A 15,741-nucleotide genomic window follows, 5' to 3' on the forward strand; every position below is an offset into this window, starting at 1 on the left:
TTGCATTTATACTGTCCCCAATGCCCAGGAAGTTGCGCCTGCACCGCAACCGCTGCAAAATATCAATTCCTTTTCGCGGGTAGTTGTAGTCAAATTCCTCAGGAGTTTGACCGAGTTTTCAGGTGAATTGTTAGGCATGAGGAGGATGTAACTAACTTCATCCGACCAGGTATACCGGGTTTCCTGGAGAGCATACCAAGCAGCCTCTTTTCTGGTGAGTATATCGCGCAACTGCTTTCCTAGTGAGCATACCGCGCAGTAATTGTTATTCATTTGGCAAGTGTGCTCTCTCCAGCTTGTTTGACTATTGGATGCCTATGCCACGTGTCAAGAATATGATGATACGTGCCCACAATATGATGCCACATGTCCAACCTTCATGCCGTATCAACCGTGTATATTTTTGAGATAACATTTAAAATATTATAATCAATCATCAATATTAATAATTGTATTTTTCTCTCATTTGATATTTTAAGATGCTTGTGACAATACGATATTACTAATGGTATTCTTTGGATTTGTGATTTGTTTTCACTATAGTAAATAAATGTTTTCTAGATTGCAATTTTAGTGGACATTCCCACAGCAACAAAAGATGCTGAGGTTGATGTGAAGCATGGAAAATTCTTTTTAGAATATATATATATATATATTTAAAGGAGAGCTTCAAGAAGATTTTGTGGCACTCTAAAATCTATTTAAAGCACTCTTTCTATTTTCTCCTTTAATCTAATTGTTTTTTATTCATTTTCTATTTTCTAAAATATCTTAACAATTAAAATTTTCAATATATATATTTGTACATATTAATTTGTCTAAAAATTTATTTAGCTTAAATATCTTAACTACTTAATCATTGAAAAATACTAAAAAAATTAATTAAAAATTACATAATAGTTTTCGGTTCTCTATATATCTATTTTTCTTAGTATATTATAAGTATGTTTTTTATTCAAAAGTGAATAGTTTTACAAAATATTATAATTATTATCATCAATCGTCAATATTAATAATTGTATTTTTCTCTCATTTTATATTTTATTAAGTATTACTAATGGTATTGTTTGGATTTGTGTTTGTTTTCACTATACTAAATAAATATTTTCTAGATTGTAATTTTAGTCCACATTCTCGCAGTAACAAAATATACGAAGATTGATGTAGAGCACAAAAAATTCTTTTTAAAATCTATATATATATATATCTTTAAAAATATAAAGGAGAGCTTCTAGGAAATTATATGACACTCTAAAATCTCTTCAAAGCACTCTTGTTATTTTCTCTTTTAATCTAATTTTTATATTCATTTTCCATTTACTATAATATCTTAACAATTTAAAATATCATTATATATATACATATTAATTTGATTAAAAAATTTTAGCTTAAATGTTATGACTACTTAATCATTGAAAAATACTAAAAAAAATAATTTAAAATTACGTAATAGTTTTTTGGTTCTCTATATATCTATTTTTCTTATTATATTGTAATTATGTTTTTTTATTCAAAAGTGAATAGTTTTACAAAATATTATCATTATTATCATCAATCATCAATATTAATAATTGTATTTTTCTCTCATTTGATATTTTATTAAGCTTGTGACAATACGATATTACTAATGGTATTCTTTGGATTTGGGATTTGTTTTCACTATAGTAAATAAAAGTTTTCTAGATTGTAATTTTAATGGACATTCCCCAGCAACAAAAGATGTAGAGGTTGATGTGAAGCATGGAAAATTCTTTTTAGAATATATATATATATCTTTATATATATAAATGAGAGCTTCAAGGAGATTATGTGATACTCTAAAATCTCTTCAAAGCACTCTTTTTATTTCTCCTTTAATCTAATTTTTTATTCATTTTCTATTTTCTAAAATATCTTAAGAATTTAAAATATCAATATATATATAATTATTAATTTGATTAAAAAATTATTTAGCTTAAATATTAAAACTACTTAATCTTTGAAAAATGTTAAAAAAATTAATTAAAAATTACGTAATAGTTTTCAGTTCTCTATATATCTATTTTTCTTATTATATTATAATCATGTTTTTAATTCAAAAGTGAATAGTTTTACAAAATATTATAATTATTATCATCAATCGTCAATATTAATAATTGTATTTTTCTCTCACTTGATATTTCATTAAGCTTGTTACAATACGATATTACTAATGATATTATTTGAATTTGTGATTTGTTTACACTATAGTAAATAAATGTATTCTAGATTGTAATTTTAATGGACATTCTCGCAGCAACAAAAGATGCGGAGGTTGACGTGAAGTACGAAAATTTTATTTTAGAATCTATATATATATATAAATAAATAAAACTTCAATGAGATTATGTGACACTCTAAAATCTCTTCAAAGCACTATTTTTATTCTCCTTTATTCTAACTTGTTTATTCATTTTCTATTTTCTAAAATATCTGAATAATTAAAAATATCAATATATATACATATTAATTTGAATAAAAATTTATTTAGCTTAAATACGTTTACTACTTAATCATTGAAAAATACTAAAAAAATATATTAATTAAAATTACGTATATATATATATTTATTTTTCTTATTATATTGTAATTATGTTTTTTTATTCAACAGTGAATAGTTTTACAAAATATTTTCATTATTATTGTCAATCTTTAATATTAATATTTGTATTTTTCTCTCATTTGATATTTTATTAAGCTTGTGACAATACGATATTACTAATGGTATTATTTGGATTTGTGATTTGTTTTCACTATAATAAATAAATATTTTTTAGATTGTAGTTTTGTGGACATTCCCGTGGCAACACAAGATTCTTTTTAGAATCTATAAATATATATATATTTAAATTATAACATCAAGGAGATTATGTAGCACTTTAAAATCTCCTCTAATCACTCTTTCTATTTTCTCCTTCAATCTAATTTTTTTATTCATTTTCTATTTTCTAGAATATCTTAATCATTAAAAAATTTAATATATATACATATTAATTTGATTTAAAAAAATTTAGCTTAAATATCTTAACTACTTAATTATTGAAAAATACTAAAAAAAAATTAAGTAAAAATTACGTAATAGTTTTCAATTTTCTATATATCTATTTTTCTTATTATATTATAATTATGTGTTTTATTCAAAAGTGAATAGTTTTGCAAAATATTATAATTATTATCATCAATCATCAATCATCAATCATCAATATTAATAATAGTATTCTTTGGATTTGTGATTTGTTTTTGTTGACTGGTTTTTTGGTCAACTATTGCGGAGTTAAAATAATTAATTAGAGAGCTTTTATTCAGACAATCAATGGACCACAAATAAGCCAAAAACCTAATAACTATGAGTAATAAATGATAAAAGACACTAGAAATTATAGAGATTCGGCCCCAAGAAATGGTAATGACCTACTTCCTCTTTGATTTGTATTGATCTTTAAGGTTTACACAAGATGACTAGCAAAAACATGAATGATTCTAAGTGTAAAAACAATACAGAATGGCAGAAATCGCTGCTGAGTGTTCCTCATAGGCTGGTCAATGTATTTCTAGTGCTGGTAGGTAGGCTCCCCCACAAAAGTCCCCCCTCCACAGTGGTGGAAGATTTGCATTTATACTATCCCTAACGCCCAGGCAGTTGCGCCTGCACCGCAACTGCTGCAAAATATCCCTTCCTTTTCGCGGGTAGTTATAGTTCTATTCTTCAGAGTTTGACCGAGTTTTCTGGCGAACTGTTAGGCGTGAGGAGGATGTAACCAACTTCATCTGACAAGGTATACCCGGTCTCCTGGAGAGCATACCGAGCAGCCTCTTCCTAGCGAGCATACCGTGCAGTAATTGATATTCATTTGGCAAGTGTGCTCTCTCCAGGTTGTTGTACTGTTAAATGCCTATACCACGTGTCAAGAATATGATGAGATATTCCCACACTATGATGCCACGTGTCCATCCTTCATGCCATGTCAGCAGTGTATATTTTTGGGATAACATTTGCCCCCAAAGTTTGCAATGGTGCTGAGCAGTATGTAAACTTTCCTTCTTGATACCACCCTGTCCAGCTTGGTCGGGGTATGTTCTCTTTGCTACGTGGCATCTTTATTTAATAGAATTGAAGATCTTTGCACTTCTCCAAGTTTTCAAGAAATAACTTTTTTACCTTTTCCCGCCTTTTATTGATACCATAAGGTGTCATAATGGTTCGAGCCCACTTGGGTTTGCCAAAACCTACAAAGTTTTCATACACTGCCGATAATCTGTGATGTAATTCACTAGTTAGCAAGATAATCATTGTAAAAATAAAGGCTTGTAAGAATGGACAAAACATGTCTTATTGATTAAAGATTAACCATACAAGCTGCGTCGCTACAAAGTAGCTTACATTCATAAACATTAATTATTACAATAAATGGGCAAATCATGCCTGTGCATAATTAATATAGTTAAATTGAGTTGGTCGGTGGTAAGGGCAATCATGCCTATACCGGCCAGTCAACGATTACTTAAAAGTAATCTTTATTGGCAGTACGTCCTTAGGTGTTCCCCATTCCAATAACAGGGGACTGGTACTAACTGGAGATCATGGTTATACCGCGCTAGCTTGTATGTGCCGGGTGGTACGATCTCCGTAACCTGGTAAGGGCCTTCCCATCTGGGGCCTAGTACTCCTGCTAAAGCATCTCGCGTTTTTGCGAATATTCTTCGTAAGACTAGGTCTCATAAGTTGAATTTTCGTTCCTTAACTCTAGAATTGAAGTACCGGGCGACTTTTTGCTGATGGGCAGCCAGGTGTATGCTGGACTTGTCGCGTCTTTCTTCAATTAGGTCCAAGGATTCAGCTAACAGCTAGTGATTACCATCCTAAACGTACGCTGTGTGCCTGTGAGACGGTGGAGTCACTTCTATGGGCAGCATCGCTTCATACCCATATGTGAGTTCAAAGGGGGTATCTCCAGTAGTTGTTCACTCAGTAGTCCTATAGGACCATAGTACTTCATGTAGTTTCTCAGGCCAGTTACTTAGCCTCTTTTAAACGCTTTTTCAGAGTGTCTTTTAGAGTCTTGTTAACTGCTTCTACCTGTCCATTTGCTTGTGGGTGTGAAACTGCTGAAAAGCTTTTTTTCATGCCATGTTTAATGCAGAAATCAGTAAATAACTAGCTGTCAAACTGCGTGCCATTGTCAGACACTATTTTTGGGGTAGATCAAACCTACAAATTATATTTTTTACCACAAAGTCCAATACTTTCTTGGAAGTGATTGTTGCCAGCTACTCATCCTTCGTCCATTTGGTAAAGTAATCCACTGTTGCTACTGCGTACTGTACTCCCCCCTTTCCTTTTGGCAACCGACCGATAAGGTCGATCCCCCAAATGGCAGAGGGCCATGGACTTTGTATTTGTGTTAGTTCATTTGGGGCTGCCCGAGGGATTTTTGCAAATCTCTGACACTTTTCACATTTTTTAACATGCGATATGGAGTCTTCATTCATAGTTGGCTAGAAGTAGCCTTCCCTTAGAATTTTCTTAGATAGACTCTGCCCTCCAGCATGATTCCCACAGAAACCCTCATGTACCCTTCAAGAAGTCGTCCTAATTCTGTTTGGTTGATGCACCTGAGAAGTGGCATGGAAAATCCTCTTCTGTACATGACCCCCATCTAGGATGAGGTACCGAGCAGCTTTCCTTATCAATTTTTAGACTCGTTACGACTGTTGGGCACGATTCCGTGCTCTAGATAAGCTGCAATCGGGGTCATCCAGGACTGAGTGTTGTATACTAGAAGGACTGGCTCTGGCAGGTTGATACTGGGTTGGTCCAGATACTCAATGGCCACTAAATTGGCTTTGTCCACCACGGCACTGCTGGCCAGCCTAGCCAGCGCATCTGCCGTGGAATTTTGTTCTATAGGTATCTGCTGGATGGTGTATCTCTTATTCTGAGCGAGCAAATCTTTGATTTTACTGAGATAGGCCATCATTTTCTCTAACCGAGCAACGTATTCTCCAAGGACGTGGTTGACAACTAGCTGCGAGTCGCTATATATTTCCAAGGATTGAGCTTTCACTTCTTCAGCTAATCTTAGGCCCGCAATTAGTGCTTCGTATTCCGCTTCGTTATTGGATGCCTCAAATCCAAAACGAAGTGCACAATGGATGTGTTGCCCTTCAGGGGTGATTAGAGTGAGACTGGCTCCAGAAAAATGGTCCATAGACGAGCCATCAACGTGTAGTTTCCAGGCTTGTTGTTCTTTTTCAGAATCAATATTGCTGGATTCTGGGTGTCCAACACTCTGCGCAGCATTCGTGTTGTGCGGTAGTTCAGTCTCGGATGACTGCTCGGCTATGACTCCGTCCGGTTTTGGTATTCCGGTACACTCAGCTACAAAGTCTGCAGGAGCCTGGCCTTTAATTGTTGTTCGGGGCTGGTAGGTAATCTCGTACTGATCGAGTTCTATAGACCATTTGAGCAACCGACCAGAGGTTTCCGGCTTTTGCAAGACTTGACGCAGTGGTTGGTCGGCAAGAACCTTAATTGGGTGAGCTTGAAAATATGGGTGAAGTTTTCTTAAAGACAAAAGCAAGTAGTAAGTTAATTTTTCAAGTAGAGGTTATTTGCTTTCGGCTTCAACCAGCCGTTTACTAACATAGTAGAGAGGATGTTGTATCTTGTCTTCTTCCCTGATCAGGACTGCACTAATAGCGTGCTGAGTTACTGCCAGGTATATGGATAGTTCTTCACCCTCCTGAGGTTTTGAAAGGATCGAGGGTTGTGCCAGCTGCTTTAGAGCTTGGAAGGCTCGCTCGCACTCTTCAATCCATTCAAATTTCTTTGTGCCTCTGAGAATATTAAAAAATGGAATACACTTATTAGTTTATTTAGACACAAATCTGCTGAGTTTTGCTATGCATCTTGTCAAGCTCTGGACGTCCTTGATTCTGGCTGGTGAAGGCATGTCAAGCAGTGCTTTTATCTTTTCGGGATTTGCCTCTATTCCCCTAGAGTTTACTATGAAACCTAAAAAAATTCCCGACCCCACACCAAAGGAGCATTTTAGGGGGTTTAATTTCATTTTATACTGCCTTAGGATATTAAAACACTCCTCCAAGTCCTCAATGTGCTCCTCAGCTTCCTCTAACTTGATAAATTCTTCTGCCCTATCAAGGAATTCTTAAGTGGTGCGCGCTGACTTCCTCTTCAAGCTACTCCAAAATAGACTTTTTACCTTGACTCCCGAATTGATGGCTATCAACTTACCATCATCACTAAGGAATTTCACCCTGGTGGCTTCTCGCATAAAACGTTGAATGTACTCCTTCAAAGGTTCATTATCTTTCTGTTTTATGTCCACCAAGTCATTCGGCTCGGCGGGAAGGGGCATTACTGAGGAGAATTGGGAATAGAATGTGTGTACAAATCCATCCCATGATGTAATCGATCCTGGTGGTAACTTAAAAAAACCACTGATGGGCAATTTCTGACAGGGTGGCTGGGAAGATCCTACACCTGGCATCATCCCTAACTCCCTGTAAATCAGTCTGTAGTTCAAAGTGATGGACATGAGATACTGGGTCGTCCAGCCCAGTATACATTTTCCATGTTGGAATTTTGAATTTGACAAGTATGGGCAACTGATTAATAAGTTCTGAAAAGGGGGAACCTCTTTGCCTTTCCATTTCAATATCTGTTAACTTGGGGGCTGTCAAGTCCCTTACCAGTCGGGTTAACAGATCTAGCTGGGCTTGGATGTTAGGGTCTGCAGCTGCCCGAGGTTGTGCTGCATTGCAGACCTCATCAATTCTCGGGTCTCGAACAAGCTCTGGCGGAGCTACATTGTTTGAGTACCGATTTTTCCTGCTACGATTAAAAGCGTCTCGAAGATCTTCACCTCCCATGGAACCCATTCAATTGAAAACAGAGTTTGGTCGAGGCCTGCCCCCAGCATTTTGACTATCTTCTCTTCCTGGTACTGGAGGTACTCCCTGGGACCCTCAACCTCGGGGTGGTTGGTTGTTAGGGATTTCCTGGCCTTGTGGGACAAACGGTCCTTCGGGCTGGTTACCCCCTTGACCTTGGTTATTATGCTGGCGAACTTGGCTAGCTGCCTCATCTTGATCATACACATCATCATAATGGGGTCCGAATGCACTACTAACTTCTGGCTCCTCCTTTCTAGGTCTTGGTTGGTATTATTGCTGGTGTCTGTACCGACCAGGTTGTTGCTGGTAGTTATGGGGTTGATCGCTCTTATTCTGTGCTGGCACTCAGTGGTGGCCATCCTGACCCGCAGCATCCGGATTTCTTTCTTGGCCACTTCCTTGAGATCTTGGCCGAAAATTCCCTGCTCAGTCCAGCCCCATGTAGTGCCCAGGAAGGACATGTTCATCAACCGGTAGGGGATGCCTATTATTGTTGGCTTGGGCCCCCCGACCAAATCGATGACTCTTAGTCAAGCCGTGATTTCCTTGCTGGGGCTGAGTTTTTGGTCCTTGCATGACACCTTCACCGAAACCAAAGATAAGAGGACATTGCTGGTTATGGGCAGTAGTTCTAGCTGCAGTCCCCACATATTGGGTTTGCTACTGTTGCATGTAATTGCGAATTGATTCAGCAGCCTCCCTTGTCCAGCGTTCCATATCCTCTTGTCAGGCATGCATCTCTCGTGCATGCCGGTCCATCCACTCTTGAAAATCCCTGCGCTCCTTCTCAAATGCCTCGCTGATTTCCTGCTGGGCGGTGGCCCGCCCCTGGTTCATAGTAGCAAGCTGATCCTGCAATTGTTCCATGGCCTCTCTTATTTGTTCGATCTCGGGATCGAACCCTTCAATATCTACATGGGGCTTATATCGTCCAGGACCCCCAGCCCTTGGTCCTTGCTGGTCGGTACCCCTTGCAGCACCTCCACCTGAAGTTCCTGCATGGGTGATTCCAGTAGAAGCAGCAGCTCCGTGTCCTGGTGCAGCTACCCAGCAATTTGTCCCTGAACACCAGATGGGTTCTTGGGCGGTAAGTTTCCTTGTTGCCCATTCAAATTGCTCATTTAAGGTACTTGATGAGAGGTTTCAACCTCGGGCTCTGGAGGTTCTTGGCTTGACCTTCGGGTTGAGACCACCATCCTTGTGATAACAAAATCTAATGTGATTGTCTTGGGCTCTCAATGAAAGTACCAAAATGTTGACTGGTTTTTTTTGGTCAACTAACGCAGAGTTAAAATAATTAATTAGAGAGCTTTCATTCAGACAATCAACAAACCATAAATAAGTCAAGGACCTAATAACTATGAGCAATGAATGATAAAAGACACCATAAATTATAGAGGTTCGACCCCAAGAAACGGTAATGACCAACTTCCTCTTCAATTTGTATTGATTTTTAAGGTTTATATAAGATGACCAGTGAAAATAGGTATGATTCTGAGTGTAAAAACAATACAAAATGGTAGAAATCGCTGCTAAGTGTTCCTAACAGGCTGGTCGGTATATTTCTGGTGTTGGTCGATAGGCTAAAAATCTGACCCTATTCCATAGTGGTGGAAGACTTGTATTTATATTGTCCCTAACTCCCAGAAAGTTACGCCTGCATCGCAACTGCTGCAAAATATCCCTTCCTTTTCGCAGGTAGTCGTAGTACTATTCCTCAGGAGTTTGACCGAGTTTTCAAGTGAACTGTTAGGCGTGAGGAGGATGTAACTGACTTCATCCGACCAGGTATACCGGGTTTCCTAGGGAGCATACCGAGCAGCCTCTTTTCTGGTGAGTATACAGCGCAGCTACTTTCCTAGTGAGCATACCGCGCAGTAATTAATATTCATTTGGCAAGTGTGCTCTCTCCAGCTTGTTTGACTATTAGATCCCTATGCCACGTGTCAAGAATATGATGACACGTGTCCACAATATGATGCCAGGTGTCCAACCTTCATGCCGTATCAACTGTGTATATTTTTGGATAACAATATATCTTTTAAATTTAAATTTGATTAAATATTTCATTACCACAATTATTTAATTAAATTGTAAATATAAGTAAACAATATTTTGTTCTCATTTTTTATTTTACTTTTCTAATTTATGGCTATTAATTTATTAAGGAATTTCTTTTATCTATTTTCTCATTTTTATTTTAATAAAAATTATAACAGATAAAAATATCTATAATAATAATAATTGTTATCCCAAAAATATACACAGTTGATACGACATGAAGATTGGACACGTGGCATAGGCATCCAACAGTCAAACAAGCTGGAGAAAGCACACTTGCCAAATGAATAACAATAATTGCGCGGTATGCTCACCAGGAAAGCAGCTACGCGGTATACTCACCAGAAAAAAGGCTGCTCGGTATGCTCTCCAGGAAACCCAGTATACCTGGTCGGATGAAGTTAGTTACATCCTCCTCACGCCTAACAGTTCACCTGAAAACTTGGTCAAACTCCTGAGGAATAGGACTACAACTACCTGTGAAATGGAATGGATATTTTGCAGCAGTTGCGATGTAGGCACAAGTCTTCCACCACTGTGGAAGGGGGTCAAATTTTTAGCCTACCGACCAGCCTGTTAGGAACACTTAGCAGCAATTTCTGCCATTTTGTATTGTTTTTACACTCAGAATCGTACCTGTTTTCATTGGTCATCTTGTGTAAACCTTAAAGATCAATACAAATTGAAGAGGAAGTAGGTCATTACCGTTTCTTGGGGCCGAACCTCTATAATTTCTAGTGTTTTTTATCATTCATTGCTCATAGTTATTAGGTCATTGGCTTATTTATGGTTCGTTGATTGTCTTAATGAAAGCTCTCTAATTAATTATTTTAACTCCGCGTTAGTTGACCAAAAAAACCAGTCAATAATAATAATAATAAAATCTATTTATTTATATTTTAACTTTTTGACAAAACACAGGATCCAAATGTTAGCTTTTAACAATAAAATATCCAAACGAGTAATCAACCAAATTATATGTAGTTCAAATAATTTATCTTTACATTCCTATTTTTAACTTTTTGACAAAACACAAGATCCACAAGTTAATTTTAAAAAATAAATGATCCAAATGGGTAAACTGCTAAAATAAAATGTTCAAAATAGTGTGAACCCTTACAGAAAACAAAAATTATATAAATATATAATTTAATTTTTATAAGAAATTTGAACCTTTTAAATGAATACATGGTCCCAATGTTCATTTTTAAAAATGAATGGTCAAAACAGGTAATGAGCAAAAATACAATGTTCAGATAATCAACCTATCAATTCCAATTTTTATTCTTTTGAAAAAACACGAGATCTAAAAGTTAATTTTTAAAAATAAAGGTTTCAAATAGGTAATCAGCCAAAATAAGTCTTACACAATATATATTTTCTTATAAATAATTTAGACTTTTTATATATAAAAAAAACTACGCAAAAGGCATAATAATAATAAATAAAAGTACATGTACAACAAGCTTTTTGAACTTTCTTTTCGGTACTTTAATTTGTCAGAATTTTTCAAAAACCTACACGAGGTTCGCTATACAATGAACAATGAACACCATCATGAAATAAAAAATTATGGTCAAGATGCCTTCACGTGTCCATATAAAGTGTATGTTGTACAAGTATGGTGAAAATGAATCACTACCTCACAATCTCCAAACAAATATTTTAAAATATATATTTTTTAATAATTACAAAAGATTATGCGGAGCGCGGTTATGTTTTCTAGTATATATATAATGAAGAGCACCAAGGAGATGATGTGACACTCTAAAAACTCTCCAAACCACTCTATCTATTTTCTCCTTTAATCTAATTTTTTAATTGATTTTATAGATTACAATAATAATAATAAATGTAATTTCTTAAATTTAAATGAGATATTTATAAGATATTATTATTTAAATATAGATAAATATTTCTTTGTGAATCTATGTATATATATATATTCTAAACATTCTCTATTAATCTCATATTTTAATCTACTCTAATTTGTTTTCTCTTCTTCTCTCAAAATTCTTTCAATTTCAATTTTCAATGAATTCCAATTCATATCTCCATTCCATATTTGATTGATTTACGTGTTAATGATAACACAATCCTCTCGGGTATTTATTCAATTATTAATGTTTGTTAATCTTTAAAGTTTTTATTTTAAATTATTGATCTTAATATTCTAACATCTTCATCTTATTTTTCCATCATGTTTTAGATGTCTATTAATGTTTGTTAATCTTTAATGTTTGAGTATTTATTCAATTATTAATGTTTGTTAATCTTTAAAGTTTTTATTTTAAATTATTGATCTTGATATTCTAACATCTTCATCTTATTTTTCTATCATGTTTTAAATGTTATTGAATGTTTATATTGTGTGGGTGATATTAATCGAAAGATTTTCCGCCATCTCCAATAGTGTGGAAGTTATTGTGAGTTATAATATATTTATATTTTTTTAATTACTATTATTATTTAAAATGAATAAAAAATAGAAAAAATAATAAAATTAATAAAACCATCTTATTTTTTATTTGCTTATTTGTGGTTAATTAATTTACTATTATTATTTTAAAAATGATGTGACATTCTAAACTCTCTTCAAATCACTCTATCTATTTTCTTTAATATAATTTTTTTATTCATTTATAGATTATAATAATAATAAATGTAATTTCTTAAATTAAACGACATATGTATAAGATATTATTATTTAAATATAGATAAATATCTCAATGTGAATCTATATATATTCTAAACATTCTCTATTAATCTTATATTTTCCTCTACTCTAATTTTTTTACTCTTCTTCTCTCTAAATTATTTCAATTTTAATTTTCAATGAATTCCAATTCATATATCCAAGTTTGATTGATTTACGTGTTAATGATAACACAATTCTCTCAGGTATTTATTCAATTATTAATGTTTATTAATCTTTAAAAATTGTATTTTAAATTATTGATCTCGATATTAATTCTAACATATCATCTTATTTTTCTACCATGTTTTAGATATTTATTAATGTTTGTTAATCTTTAAAGTTTTTATTTTGAATTATTGATCTTAATATTAATTTGATTAAGAACATTATTAGTTAAATTAATAAAAATATTTATTTAAAAAAAATGAATGATTGTGCAAAATGTCATAATTTATAAATTTTCTACCCTAAAAATATAAAAATCTTAAAAAATTTATATAATAAAAAAAAACAACACAAAGCATATAAAATAATACTAATATTAAATAAAAGCACACGTACGATACTTAGTTTGAATTTTATTTTTGGCACTTTAATTATTCAGAAATTATCGAAAACATGCATGAAGCTTGCTATATATAATGAACATTATCATGAAAAAAAAATTACGATCAATGCGCTCTTACGTATTTATATAAGGAGCATGTTGTATGCGTAGGATGAAAAGAAATCTCTTACACACAATCTCCCAAAAAATATTTAAATATATATTTTAATCATTACAAAAAACTGCGCGAAGCGCGATTGTGTTTTCTAATTTATCTATATATGATGTCTAATATAATTATACTTTATAATTAAAAAATATATATTTATACTTTATTTTAAGTTGATCTAAATTTATAAAACAAACTAACATATAAATTAATTCAAAAATATAAAAAATAATAAAATTATTATAAGAAATATTCATTCTAAAAATTGTAATAACAAAATATTTAAAATAATACATTATAAAATCAAGAAATACCTAAATAACAAGCAATTAATTGATCAATCATAAAAATATTTAAAATAATATAATATTGATATATATTATTATATAATATATATTGTTGACGCGATTTTTCGTCAACAGAAGATTTAGAAATCCGAGACAAAGAGAATAAGCTTTTTGTAAACCATATGTATAAGAAATAACAAAAAACAAGAACACGAAAGACTTACACGATTTTACGTGGTTCAGTGCTTAAAATCCACCTAGTTCATGAGTCACTCTTATTGATCTGTTTTGAACTCTTGATTAAATTGTTTACAACAATTTCAGCATAGTTTTGGTAACCGTTCATTAATATGGTAACTGACAAATTAGGCTAACTTCCCATTTACATAAATGCATAACTGCCTAATAATTTCATATATGTTATATTGGGTGATAAATACATAATAAAGTCTAGGCATTTAAGGAATTTCCGAGTCTTTTGGGATCCCTCACTGTGCGTCATACTCAGGCTTCTGGGAGTTGAACACACTCCTCAAGCTGGATGTTGTAAGGCTAATGCGAACTGACGCGGATCATGTCCAGAGTTTTAAGAGGACGACCCGGTTGATACGTACCTCGAACTATGTTGTTGGCGTAAGAGGCAATCTGTAAACTCGAGTTGTCACAGACTGTCAAGTAAGCTTGAGCTACTCACTCCAAAGTTAAAAAAATATACTTTATATGTATATTTTCTTCATATACTTGTCTGTCAGTTGTACCTCGTGCTGAGTAATTCACCTCGTATTTTTGGGGTACAACATTTGCCTCCCAAGCTCCTGCTCATGCGTGACGTCACTTTTGACAAGCACAGTAGGGTCTTTTTAGCTTCTTCTATGAGAAACCCTCCCACTCACTTGAGTATGAGACATACGTGTCTATCTGCCATAGGCGCCTGTTTGGGTTTCGAGTACTGTGACAGTTGTCTTGTCAATTTTTTACCACCGTTTGGTTTATTTAATCCTAGCCTTCAAATCTTTTTCTGCTTTAATCATGTGGCCCAAATTTGTCCCTGAAGTTTACGTATAAATAGAAGAGCAGAATATGAGCATAGCCACCTTTGCATTCAAAACTTTCCTTTTGTCTTTCTTCTTCTAAAAACATTCAAACTTTCTGAAATCTCTTACTTCTTACTTTACTCATCGATCAAGAAACTAATTTGTAAGTATGCTCATCCTTGGTTTAAATTTCATGTTCTCATTTTCAACAAGATTTTTTAAATTTTCCAGTACTTTGCCTTACTTTGGTTATGTTTGAGTTTAAAGTTGGTTTTTGTTAGGCCAAAAATGATAGCACTAGATCTTATTAGAAATAATGCACAAAAAATGGGTGATTTTCTAGGTTTAAAGGATGAAAGTTTGAATTTCTGGATTTGAAGATTCAAGGATTTTAGGTTCAATTTTGGGTAGCTTAAGGGTTGCGGTATTGGGGCGGTTTAGCATTAAACCGCCTTTCGAAACCACCGCGTCTGACACGTGAATACCGAAATTTTAGCACCTTCCCGAGATAATATTGTTTATGTCATTCTTTTATATATAGTATTGTTTATTTATTTGAAATAATTTATAAAACAATAATACAAATTTAATCAAAATAATTAATAAATTATATAAATAAAACTAAGTAAATCAAACCTGCATTACACGTTATTTGTATGTAGTGTATATATAGTGTTACTTGTATGTAGTGTATATATAGTGTTGCTATTTAGCATATTAAGATGTCTAATATCACATGGGATGACACTTCATGATACTCATTACTTATTAAATTCAAATAATTGGACATGATATTTGATTGGTTATGTTTGTGGGGCTGTTGGGTAGCAATTCTCTCAATATATATTAGCTAGCAAATTCTCTTAATATATACTAGCTAGCACTTTATGGCAGTACAATCAGTGGGCTTAGTGAAGATATAGAGAAATGGACAGCAAAATGATTGAATCAGCTCAAACGTTATGAGCAGAGTATTTCTCATTATATAATAGAGCAATTACAAGAGGTTA

Source organism: Humulus lupulus, chromosome X, assembly GCF_963169125.1.
Source record: "Humulus lupulus chromosome X, drHumLupu1.1, whole genome shotgun sequence".
Classification (NCBI taxonomy): Eukaryota; Viridiplantae; Streptophyta; class Magnoliopsida; order Rosales; family Cannabaceae; genus Humulus; species Humulus lupulus.